Genomic DNA, 12,633 nt, shown 5'->3' with positions numbered 1-12,633 from the left:
GGATTTATTAAAAGCTCATATTTTGCCTTTGATCTCAAATATAGCACAGCTTTCTTCATTGCTTGTTCAGATCAGTTATGAACCTTCTTCAGAGGCTCTGAGTGATAAAAGCAAATTCCCCTTTTCCACCAGATGCTCCCCAAACAAGGGTTGCAGGCGGGGGTCTCCTGCTTGAGCAAGGGGTTGGACTAGAAGACCTCCAGGGTCCCTTCCAGCTCTCTTCTGATTCAAAATAGACTCAAAAAATCAGAGAGCTTTGAATATCTCACCCCAAACTATGGAATATCAAGGACATTTTAGATTCCCTGAAACCCATTCAATGGATTAGATGGAATTACATTCCTGGGGGGAAAAAATCCAGAGGCTTTAGGTTTTCTATTCCACTTTTACTCTGAGGTTTCCCATTGTGCTCAGGTCCAGTCTTAGTAAAATCCTGCAACCTTTGGGGAGGAAGGTGCAGCCCAGCAGCCCTGCCCTGCAGGCCCAGAGGGAGAAGACCTTCCCCAGATGACCTGCACTGGGCAACCGAAGGGCCCAAAAGCCCCTGGGCCCCTTATTGCCTGCTTCAAAGTTCAGGCCAACCCCCCCCCATTCCATTCACAGGCAGTCCTTGACTTACGACCACTGGAATTTCTGCCCTCAGTCGTGGCAGTCATGGAGTCGAAGCAGAGCCAATTTATGAGAGTTTTTATTCTATAATGGGCTTCAGCAGGCAAGAAACAGACCAGCATTTATAATAGAAGAGCATCTGTTGACTTAAAACTGGGACTGAGGAACTGCAGGCAAATCCCTGTAATTGATACTCTGGGCCCACACAGGGCCTCAACCAATCACAAGCCTTGAAAAAGACCCCCCCTAAAATACGAATGTTCAAAGTTTCCCCCCAAAAGACTTGGAGTTAAGAGGGAGGCTCCTCTAAAGGCTAGATTCCCTTTAGCAGCCCTTAAGACAGCTATAGGGACCCCATCCATAACAGGCCGTCTACCTGGGAAGATCCAGGCAAAATGGGATCTTTGGGTTCTCTGGATACAACTGGATCCCCCCCCCCACTGGATCCCGGCTAAAAGAGGGTGCTGTGATTTGGGGCTCAGCTCCATTGGGCTATTAGAAATGGCGTCTGCATTTAAAAACCCAGGCAGAGAATTTCTCCCCTTTCTCTGCCCTTAAAAACCATCAAACGAGACTTTGGCTGTTCTGTTCACGGAACAAAGGCTAAAGAAGGGAGGCGAGGCAGGATAAACACTTCACAACATGTTTATTGGCTAACAATAACAGCTAACAGTGACTCGCTCTGGTTAGCTAACTACCAAGGAGAGCGAGCAGCTTTTGAGGCACTGACAGCTCTTTTATACTCAGCTGTCAGAAGCCACCAATTTCCTGCCAGCTGCCTGCCGGCACACGGACCAATCAGCTGATCTATTGGCCGCTCGTGCTTGCCATCCAGACATAACACCCCTTTCTTCCTGGATGGCACAAACATAATCATCGAGGTATCTCCTGTTCCTCCCTGATCTGCGCGGTCCACCGGATTCAGCTGGAACAGGGTGATCTACGCTGGGCACCACTGGAACTCCTGGAGACTGGATATCCACTTCGGACAGCGTTTCGTTTGGCAGGGAAGGTACAGGAAGCACAGGTGAGTTCGCGGTCCCCTCGTCATCAGGTTGAGACTCCGGACGTGACTTGTACTCTGCAGTCGTGGCTCCGGCAGACCCAGATGTGACAGGCCCGGATAGGGATTCATTAGTAATCGTCTTTTGGGGAAACCAACAGTGGCGGCGCAGTTGATCTACATGCCTCCGCCAGGTACGGCCATCCCCCAACTGCACTCTGTATGACCAGGGCCCTGTAACCTCAATTATCTGGCCGGGCAACCAGTGAGGATCCCCCCATAGTTTGGGGCATATACCCACTCTTGGAATGACCGGGCCCCGCCACTTGAATCCAGGGGTTTCTCAGGAAAATAATCAGGATGTAAACGATCCAAGTCTGTTCTTAACCGGCGGCCCATTAATAACTCAGCTGGGCTGCGGTTTGTCGTTGGGCATGGGGTCACATGCTGCGTTAACAAATAGGTAGCCAATTTAGTTTGCCAATCCCCAGGTCCCAATTTGGCAAGAACCTCCTTGGCCGATCGCACGGCCCTTTCAACAAGGCCATTTCCGGACGGATGGAACGGGGCCACCGTGACATACCTAATCCCATGTCTGGCTACATACGTTTGGAAAGTGGCAGACATCAGTTGAGGCCCATTGTCTGATACAATCAAGTCTGGTAGGCCGTGGGTTGCGAATTCTTTTCTCAGTGCCCGGACTACTGCCTCCGCTGTGGTTGAGGCCATGGCCACCAACTCCACCCACTTAGAATAGGTGTCTACAATGACCATAAAGGTATGGCCATGGAAGGGGCCCACAAAATCCACGTGAACCCGGGACCAGGGGGCCTTTGGCAACTCCCACTCCCTAACTGGAGCCCTGGGAGGGGCTGAGCTCGTGCGCTGGCACTGCTGGCACTCTGCGACCCAGTTCGTGATAGCTTCATCTAACTTGGGCCACCATAGGTAACTGCGGCCTAAAGCCTTCATCCGGGCCACGCCCGGATGGCCATTATGCAAAGTTTCTAGGACTTGCAGTCTTAGTTCTACAGGAACAACCACCCTGGTGCCCCACAATAGACAGCCTCGCAACATGGAAAGTTCTAGTTGCCGGATTTTGTAAGGAAGGAACTCAGAACCGATTTGCCCAAGGGGCCACCCCCTTCTCACCCAGTCCAGGACTTGGCGTAAAATTCTGTCCTTGGCGGTGTACCAAGCCATGTCAGCAGCAGACACTGGACTCTGCTGGTCATCAATCTGTAGGACTGATGAGGCTGGAGCGGGGTCGTCAACACGAACAGGAAGGGGGCATCTGCTGAGTGCATCAGCATTACCCAAGTCCTTACCCGGGCGGTGGGCCAGTCAATAATTGTAGGCCGCCAGGAACACGACCCACCTGGTCATCCGTGGGGACAGGATCTGCGGAGACTGGCGATCGCCAGCCAGAATTCCCAACAACAGTTTGTGATCTGTGAAAATGTGAAAGAAACGGCCATATAAATAATCATGAAATTGTTTAACGCCGGCCACAATAGCTAGCGCCTCCTTGTCTATGTGTCCGTAATTCCGTTCAGTGGCAGAGAGAGTTCTGGAGTAGTATGCGATGGGGGCCTCAGTCCCATTAGGCAGCTGATGGCTCAAAACGGCCCCCACCCCATAAGGTGACGCGTCACACATCAGAGTCAATGGGAGTTCGCTGTCATACTGTACTAAAACAGAGTCTGACATGAGCAGTTGTTTGACAGCTCGGAAAGCATCGGCCTCCTTGCGTCCCCAGGTCCAAGGTGTAGCTTTATCAAGAAGGCGGTGAAGCGGCTCGGCGACCGTCGCCTTGTGGTGTAAGAACATGTTATAAAAGTTCAAAAGCCCCAGGACGGCTTGCAGTTCGGACCGGCTGGTAGGCGGTGGGGCATTTTGGATTGCTTGCACCTTTGCAGGCGTTGGGTGCAGGCCGGGGGCATCAACGAGGTAGCCCAAGAACTCTACCTGAGGCACTCCCAATTTGCATTTGTTGGGCTTGAGTTTGAGTCCTGCTTGCCGGAATTGGGATAACATGGCACGAAGGCGGCTGCCAGGTCAGCTTCTGTCATGGCAGAGATGAAAACGTCATCGAAGTAAGGAATTACTCCAGGCAATCCATGCAGCAGCCTTTCCATGAGGCATTGAAAAATGCCTGGGGCGACACAGACCCCAAATTGCAATCATCTACAACGGAATGCACCCCGGTGGGTTACAATTGTCTGGGCATCTGCGGTGGCGGTGTCCACCTCCAATTGTTGATAGGCTTGCGCCATATCCAACTTAGTGAAAATTGAGCCACAGCCCAACGAATGGAGGAGGTGATTCACCACTGGAACAGGGTAGGGGTGAGCCTGCAAAGCCTTATTGATGGTCGCCTTATAGTCCGCGCAGATGCAGATAGAGCCATCAGATTTTATCGGGGTGACAATTGGCGTCTCCCATCGAGCGTGATCCACCTGTTCTAATATTCCCTGTGCTAATAGCCTATCAATCTCCTTATCGACTTGAGCACGGAGTGCCAAAGGCACTCTACGAGGCTTGAGTTGTATTGGGGCAATTTTGGGATCCAAGTTAAAGGAGATGGGAGTACCTGTATATTTGCCAAGACCTGCACTAAATACATCTGAGAATTCCATGAACAAGTCGGAAAATACATCAGATGAAGTTGCGTGAATACCGGTAATAGCCAATCCTAAAGCGTCAAACCATTCTAATCCCATTAAACTGGGGAGTGCGCCATTAACAACAATTAATTTAAGGCAGCCACTGAAATTCTTATATTCGACCCTAAATCTCTCTGATCCTAAAACTGGAATGTGATTACCTTGATAATCACGAAGTCGGAATGTGCAAGAGGCTAAACGCGTCTTGGCCATCGAGGGCACCAGTTGTTTAAGAGTGCTCCAAGAAATTATTGACACGGAAGAACCAGTGTCCAATTCCATTTTACATGGTTTACCTTCTATGCGAACTGTGAGGAAAAGTTTTTTCCTCAAATCCGACTTTGCCTGACCTATGGTCGTCTCGGGGGGGGGCAGGCACCCCTGTAAATAGTAAAACATTCTTCCTTACGCCTATCCTGCCTATTTTTGGGATGGTAACTCCGGCTGGGTCTCGAAAAACTTTTTTTATTGCTGTTATTATTGGCCATATTTGGCTGGCTAGCCTTACAAACCCTGGCAAGGTGGCCTTTTTTACCACAGCGTCTGCAGTCAGCATTCTTAAACCTACATGCGGAACGGGAATGATTCCCTCCGCACCCTGCACAAGGGGCTTGAAACCTATTTACTTCAGAATTCCCTCTTTTCTTTCAAGACGCTTGGAGGCGACTTACGTCTTCCTCGCCCTCAGACAACTGGTCAGACTGGACCTCAGCCTCCTAATGGTGAACCATGGTAGTTTTCTGGGCAACTTGCGGGCTGAGGTTCTGCCTTATCTCGGTAGCTGATTTAACTGATAATTTGGAGGCTCTAGCCTCATCTATAGCTGCTTGCAACGTAATATCCATTCTAGCTAATAAGCGACGCTGTAAGCGGATATCCCTGACCCCACATATTAACTGGTCCAAAAGGATATCTTCTAAGTAATCTCTAAAGTCACAATACAAAGCAGCTGCCCTTAAGGCTGCCACGTATTGATTAATAGTTTCCCCTTCTGCCTGAAAACGGTGCCGAAATGCAAAACATCTAGCAACTCTTGAGGGTAGGGGGGCATAGTGGCCTTTTAAAATGGCTAGCAATGTCTCCCAGGGCACATTATGGACTGTCTGAGGTGCTAATAGTGCCCTAGCTGTCTTGAACATATCATGCCCACAGACACTGAGGAAAACAGCTAACTTCCTATCCCCTGGCAGACTTTTATAGTCATTTGCGACCAGGAAACAGTTAAAACGGTTGAAGAAGGAATCCCAGGTCTCCACTGCCTGGTTGAAAGGGGCAAATGTAGATAGGGTGGACATCTTCCTGAAGAACAGCGTCAGACCTTAGAATTTGCGATGTCTCGTTGCTGTGGCTCAGCTCAGTGCTTCAGCTCTTGTAGTGGCTTCGCTCGACCTGCCGCCTCAGAGTAATCCCACCTTCGTCGCCAGTTGTTCTGTTCATGGAACAAAGGCTAAAGAAGGGAGGCGAGGCAGGATAAACACTTCACATCATATTTATTGGCTAACAATAACAGCTAACAGTGACTCGCTCTGGTTAGCTAACTACCAAGGAGAGCGAGCAGCTTTTGAGGCACTGACAGCTCTTTTATACTCAGCTGTCAGAAGCCGGGCCAATCAGGAGCCACCAATTTCCTGCCGGCTGCCTGCCGGCACACGGACCAATCAACTGCTCTATTGGCCGTTCGTGCTTGCCGTCCAGACATAACATTGACCCCCAGAAAAAAAGGTCTGGACCTGAGCAGCAAAAACACAGGGAGCTGACAGAGGGATGTTGCCACAACAACAGCAACACACACACACACACACACACACACACACAGAGCACCTCAACACAAAGGGAATCGAACTGGAGGCTGAGCAAGAGCTGCATCCGTGAGTCTTGCTCAGTCCTCTAGCTGAGTTGAGCTTCCATAGGAAGAGGCAGTCTACCACAAAAGAGCCAGGCCTTCTGGGCCAAAAGGGGAGAAATTAGGAGCCTTGGGGGTCTTGGGCTGGCCTTGGGCTGGGTAGAAAAGGTGGAGGAGGGGAGCTTTGATAGGATCCCAAGGGGGGCCTCTCATCTCCTTGGGGTTCTACTGGCTGGATGATGTCATCCCTCCAGCTCAACTGTCAATCATCTGAGAGAAGATGGCTTTCATAGTCTTCTGGGCTCTTCCCAATTTTGTAGCCAACTTCTGAGAGGGCTGGGAAATTTCAGGGGTGGGAACAGCCGTTTCTTGTCTTCTTAGGAAAGGGAAACTGTCCACAACATTTTTTTTCAGGACAGTTTTATCTTTAATCCTTTATTGGCACTAAGAGCCTGGTTTGATTACTTTCCATATGATGAGGATCACACAGCATCTTTAACCAGTGGTGGGATTCAAATTTTTTAACAACCGGTTCTGTGGGCGTAGCTTATTTGTGGGCGTGGCTTGGTGGTGATGTGACCAGCTGGGTGTAGCTAGTTGGTCATGTGACTGGGTGGGCATGGCTATGTGCATAGGGACTACTCAGAGGGCTGAAAAAAGTGACTTCTGACTGGTCATCTCACTATCCACCGGTCCTCGTACTTATGACTGTTCACACATTTATGCCCGTTGCAGCATTCTTTTTTTTTTTTAATCTTATACATCCAACAAACATTAAATCTATAGCGGTCTACATCTCAACGCGAGAAGGAAATAAACTTGTCCCATTACATATATAGGGTAACCTACAAAAGTCTATTATATATACCAATTGACATGCTTATGAATGTCAGGGCATTTATTAATCCCATGTTTGGCTCTGGGACTAATTACCCTGGTTTGGAGGAGATGGATCGTGGCTTAATCCTTGTTGCAATAATCTGAAAAGAAACGCGAGAAAGGTTCCTAATAAAACTCATTTATTTGTTATAAAGAAAATAAAACACCTCACTAACTAAGAAAAGTTAATTGTTACATTTTTGAAAATAATTCTTGCCGGCTATCTGAGCCGGACCTCTGGCAAGAGAACAAAGGAAAGAGAGTGAGAAGAGCAAGTGAAGGAATGTGGGTGGATACGGAAACACGTAGCTTACTGATAAGAAGTTGGCAAAGCTACGGAGAGTCTGACAGTCCAGAAATAATGAGCTCAGCTGGTAAATAAAATAACGCAGTGACATTCCCCTTCTTTTGCCAGTTGAGCGAATATCAGTTCATCATCAAATAAGGCACATCTTCTCACGCAGATACTCGTGTTGAGCTGCTGGAAGTGGTTTGTTGAGCATATCAGCAATTTGATCATGTGTAGATACATATTGCATTTTGACAAAACCTTTTTTCACTAAATGCTTTATATTTTGATAACGAATGTCAATGTGTCTGGACCTAGAACCTGTGAAATGAGATTCAGAAATATAAACCACCGATTCATTGTCTTCCATCACGGTGATCGGTCGGATCGGGTGTGTCCAGATATCTGTGACTAAAGCATCAAACCAAGTTAGGGAATTACATGCATCTGAAACACAAGCATATTCAGCTTCAGTAGATGAACAAGAAACAAAATTCTGTTTACGTACTTGCCAATAAACAGGACATCCATTTAAGAACATCATATAACCTGAAGTACTTTTACGTGATTTCTTATCACTTGCCCAATCAGAATCTGCATAACAACATAATTCTGCATAATCTGTATGTGTTGGTTCTAACAATAACTTCAAATGTTTGGTGTATTTTAGGTATCTCAATAATTTCTTAATACATGTCCAATGAAACTGTTTTGCCTTACCTACATGTCGAGATAAGAGATTAACACTAAGTGCAATGTCGGGTCTGGTCCAACTACTAATGTACAATAGTGACCCTATGACTGAACGATAAAGTGTTTGATCCTCGAACTCAGGACTTTCTTCTTGTGTCAAGTTGTGAAAATCTGTTTGCATGGGTGTCTTTGTTGTGTTAGCATCCTTCATGTTGCAATGATGCAAAACTTGTTCAATTTTATCCTCTTGTGAAAGACTAAACCCCTTCTGTGTTTTTTCAATCTGAACACCTAAATAAGTGCTAATATGACCTAATGATTTCAATGTGAAGTATCTCTGCAAAGCTTTGGCAAAAATTTCACTCATTTGCTTATTTGGACCAATATAAACAATATCATCAACATAAACAAGAACTATCTCATATGCATTGTTAGATCTTTTTGTGAACACGCACTCATCAGTTTCGGACTTAATAAAGCCCATTGAATTTAGCTTGTCAGTAAGACATAAATACCACATTAAACCAGATTGTTTCAGACCATAAAGACTTTTGTTTAGGAACCAGGTATCCCCTTCTTGCTGTCGGAATCCTGGAGGACTTCTCACGTAGATCTCTTCATCTAGGTCTGCATGTAGATAAGCCGTATCAACATCAAACTGGAAAACTTCTAAACCAAGGATAGTTGCAGTTGCTAAAGCAATTTTTACACTCTCAGTTCTGACTGTCGGTGAGTAAGTATTTGTGTAGTCCTCAGGATAACGTTGAGCGAAACCCTGAGCTACAAGTCTGGCTTTGTACAGTGACTCACCATTTGGTTTCTTTTTGATTCTGTAGACCCATCGAGTGCCAATGACCTTTTTGTTTGCTGGAGGTTTTGCAGGTGTAAATACTTTAAGTTTCTTTAGACTGTCCATTTCAACCTGCATTGCATCATACCATTTGTCTTGCTCTGAATCAGGGAGCTGCTTGATTTGTGTGAAATTATCAGGTGGAAGTGTAACATTGCAAATCAAAGGCAAGGGTGCTTTTGTCAGTTGCCAAGAATATCGTTGTGGAGGGATTCCTTTTGTGACCCTCTTGGAACGTCTCGGAACAACTGTCCAATCTTCTTCTGGTTCGTCCTCGTCCTCACTTTCGTCGCTAGCGTCAGCATCCGCGGCTTGCGAAGACGGAACATCAGGTTGAGAAGAACCAGTGGTGGAATCTTGGTCGTCAATCTGCGTGGCATCAGCAGTATCATCTCTAGGAAAATAAACTCCAGGATCATTGGAATGAATCCTGGACCAGTCAATATCTTCCTCAAAATTAGCAGATTGGGAAATCACAATTACATGTTTAGAGTCAATAAATTTGCTCCATTTTGAATTATCATCAATACCCATAAATCTCAGTCTTTTTGCTGCTGGACTTCCTTTTCTTCTTTGAGCTAAGGGAATGTTCACCATAGCATATGAACCAAAAATATGGATGTTTTTAAGATCAGGCTTGAAGCCATACAACATGAAGAAAGGAGTCTGATTTGTTACACTGCTCCAAGTATGGTTGACAATGTAATTTGCGTACTTGATAGCTTCACCCCAGTATATCATATCAAGATTGGCGTCTTCTAGGAGACAACGCATCATGGTTTGCAGTACCTCTCCGTTGTGAGCCGGTATGTCAGGGGGTGAAGTCTGATGAAGAATTCTATTCTTACGCATCCAGTCCTGGAAACGCTGAGACATGAACTCGGCACCACGATCACTCTGGATTCTGGAGATGCGAACTTGGTGTTGGGTAGAAACAAGGGTTGCAAAGTCTTTAAAGATCTGAAAGGTCTCTGATTTTTCTTTCATAGGATATACATATCCATATTTAGAGTAATTATCAACAATTGTTAGAAAATATTTTCTACCACCAAATGATGGCGGGAAAGGACCAACTATGTCAATGTGAACCAAATCAAAAATGCGTGTTGACAGGCGTGTAGCGCATTTGGGAATGGCTGCTGCTTTGGATTTGGCCTTCTTGCATACAGCACAATCCAAAAACACCTTACACCCCTTTAGATCCAAACCTTTTGCGAACTCCGGCATCTTCCTAAGAACACGGAAACTGGCATGCCCCAATCTTCTATGCCATTTGTGGATACACCTGGAATGCAAAGGTTTACCTGTTAGTGAATTCTCAACATTAACATTTTTATGAGGAACCTCAGGCTTGCTCTGAGCAACCTGTTTACCAGTTCTATTTTTGCTGGCTTTAGGAGCCTTTGGAATAGCAACAGGATCTCTCTCTGGAGCATCTCTCTCTGGGCCTGTGCTCTGCCTTTTTGGAGTTTGCATACTTGCCTGTGTTTGTGTTTTAGGCTTTGGCTTTAAGTAATAAACACCACCAATTAATATGGTTTCAGCAACAATATCTCCATCTTTAACTATGTAACTTGCTTTTTCAAGGTGGTGAACTTGGAACTTTAACATTCTAGACAAGTGATACTGACTAAGCAAATTACTGGTTGCTGTTGGTATGTAATAAACATCAGGAATGAATGCATCGAGCTCTTCAACATAAACAGTTCCTTTTCCTTTGACCTGACAAGGATGATTGGAAAAAGAATAAAGTTCACGTAGTTCAGGTTCAGGCTCGTGCATCTCTGTGAAAAGTTCCTTTCTGTAGGTAACATGCAATGCTGCACCACTGTCCAAAGTCCACAGGAGTCGTCTGTCGTACTCTGGTTGAGGTTGTGGATCATTGGTTAAAGCCAATGTGGCGAGTGGAGTTTGTGGATCACGCCGGGGACCACGACGACCTTGTCTTCCGCCTCTGCCTCCGCCTCTGGAATCTGTTCCTCTGGGCTGGTATGTGACGGGAGCTGGAACTCGTTGGGGACAATCCCGGGTGGCATGTCCCACACGATTGCAGGTGTTGCATCTTGGCATCCTTGGAGCATAGGTCCTTCCTCGGAAGGGGCGCCTAGCTGGAACTCTTGATGCGGGTGGTCCTCTCAAGTGTGGCGTGGCCAACATGAATGCTTCTTCTTCAATTAAAAGTCTACAGACATTGTCCACTGTGCGTTGAGCAATAGGGACTTGGTTAATTTTTGTAACAGCATCTTTCCATTCATAATTCAAAGAGTTAATAATGATGCTGATCATTTGAATATCTTCAATGTTATGGCCTCTTTCTCTCAATTCTGTTCTCAGACCTTTCAGTTTGGTCAAATGTCCTCCAATTTGTTCACCAGGTTTCAATTTCGAACCGTGGAGTTCAGACATTTTTAGTTTTGACTCACCAGTTAGTGGAGAGACAGAGAATGCCTGGTAAGGAGCCTGCACTTGGTATGCTGGCTGTGCTGGCAGAAATGCCTGTGGTATTTGCTGTGCCTGTTGTGGACCTAACAATGGTCTTGGTTGTGCCATTGGAGGTGGGCCAGGAGGTGGCCCTATTTGCACTTGTGGCTGGGGCACATATGCAGGCATTTGTAGCTGCTGTGGCTGATGCACTGGAATCTGCTGTATTCCAGTTGCCATTTGTGCTTGAGCTGCAATATTGGCATGACCTGCTGGAGATGCAGTCATTTGCCTTTGCTGTGTTCCATCTAAAAGGACACCAACACCGCCAGGGGGTGTTGGAGTTTGAGCCCGTGGAAACACTTGTGGCGTTTCAGCTTGAATCTCTGAGTGAGTTAGAGACAGGTTTGCCAGGGTCTGCTGTAGTAATTTAAAATGTTCATCTAAGCTCCTTTCTCTTTCAGCTTCCTGTAGTAAATTACTTTCGCCAGCAGATGGTGCTGCACCTTTAGCTTCGGGCAGCTTTGCATACGGGGCATTGTATGCTTTAGAGTAGGAGTGGTTATGTAAGACATGTGTAACTTGATCAGGGAGACTTTCATGTGACGTATGCAGTGCTCTTTGCCTTAATTGGCCTGACACAGAATCCACCAGGGGGAGTGTCTTTGGCTCTGAGCAAGAAGACAATATGGCGCTTTTTGAAAAATTTAAGTTATCTCCCATATCTTGCTCAAGCATAGATATAGCCATTTTTGCCTGGGATAGCTGCTGTTCATAGAGTTTTATACGGTCACGATAGGATTTGATGGCCATCTCACGCTGGGTGAGCTCAGGGCTTTGAGAAGAGTAATGAATTATTTCTCTTTCTGCGTGGGAGGAATTTTGCTCAGCAGTGTGCTTCAGCCTTGCATCGAGCATTACAAATTCAGAAGGTTCTGGGAAGACTTTTTCAGAGCTTGGAAGTTCAGAAGAAAATGTTACTGACCTCAGTCGTAAATCATCATCTTCAAAAACAGCTTCTGTCTTATCTCTGTTCATTTCTGTTCCCACGGCTTCTTCTCGTTCCAGGCGTGTGGCTGTAGTAAGGGGCTGGAAATCTGGAAACCTCCTTTCTGCCACCTTCTCAGCAAAATACATTTTGTATTTGTTTTAGTTCTGTTTCGGCATCTCAGCAATATAATTAGCGTACCTCAGTAGCTAAAAACTAATTGCCTATGCGCTCTTATCAGAAGTAACAAAAACAAGGAAAAAGCCATAAATCAAACCATCCTCTGCTACCAGAATGTCAGGGCATTTATTAATCCCATGTTTGGCTCTGGGACTAATTACCCTGGTTTGGAGGAGATGGATCGTGGCTTAATCCTTGTTGCAATAATCTGA

The sequence above is a fragment of the Pituophis catenifer genome, unplaced genomic scaffold, assembly GCF_029215685.1.
Source record: "Pituophis catenifer annectens isolate HBS135680 unplaced genomic scaffold, rPitCat1.0.hap2 SCAF_19, whole genome shotgun sequence".
Classification (NCBI taxonomy): Eukaryota; Metazoa; Chordata; class Lepidosauria; order Squamata; family Colubridae; genus Pituophis; species Pituophis catenifer.
This window is presented reverse-complemented; position numbering follows the sequence as displayed.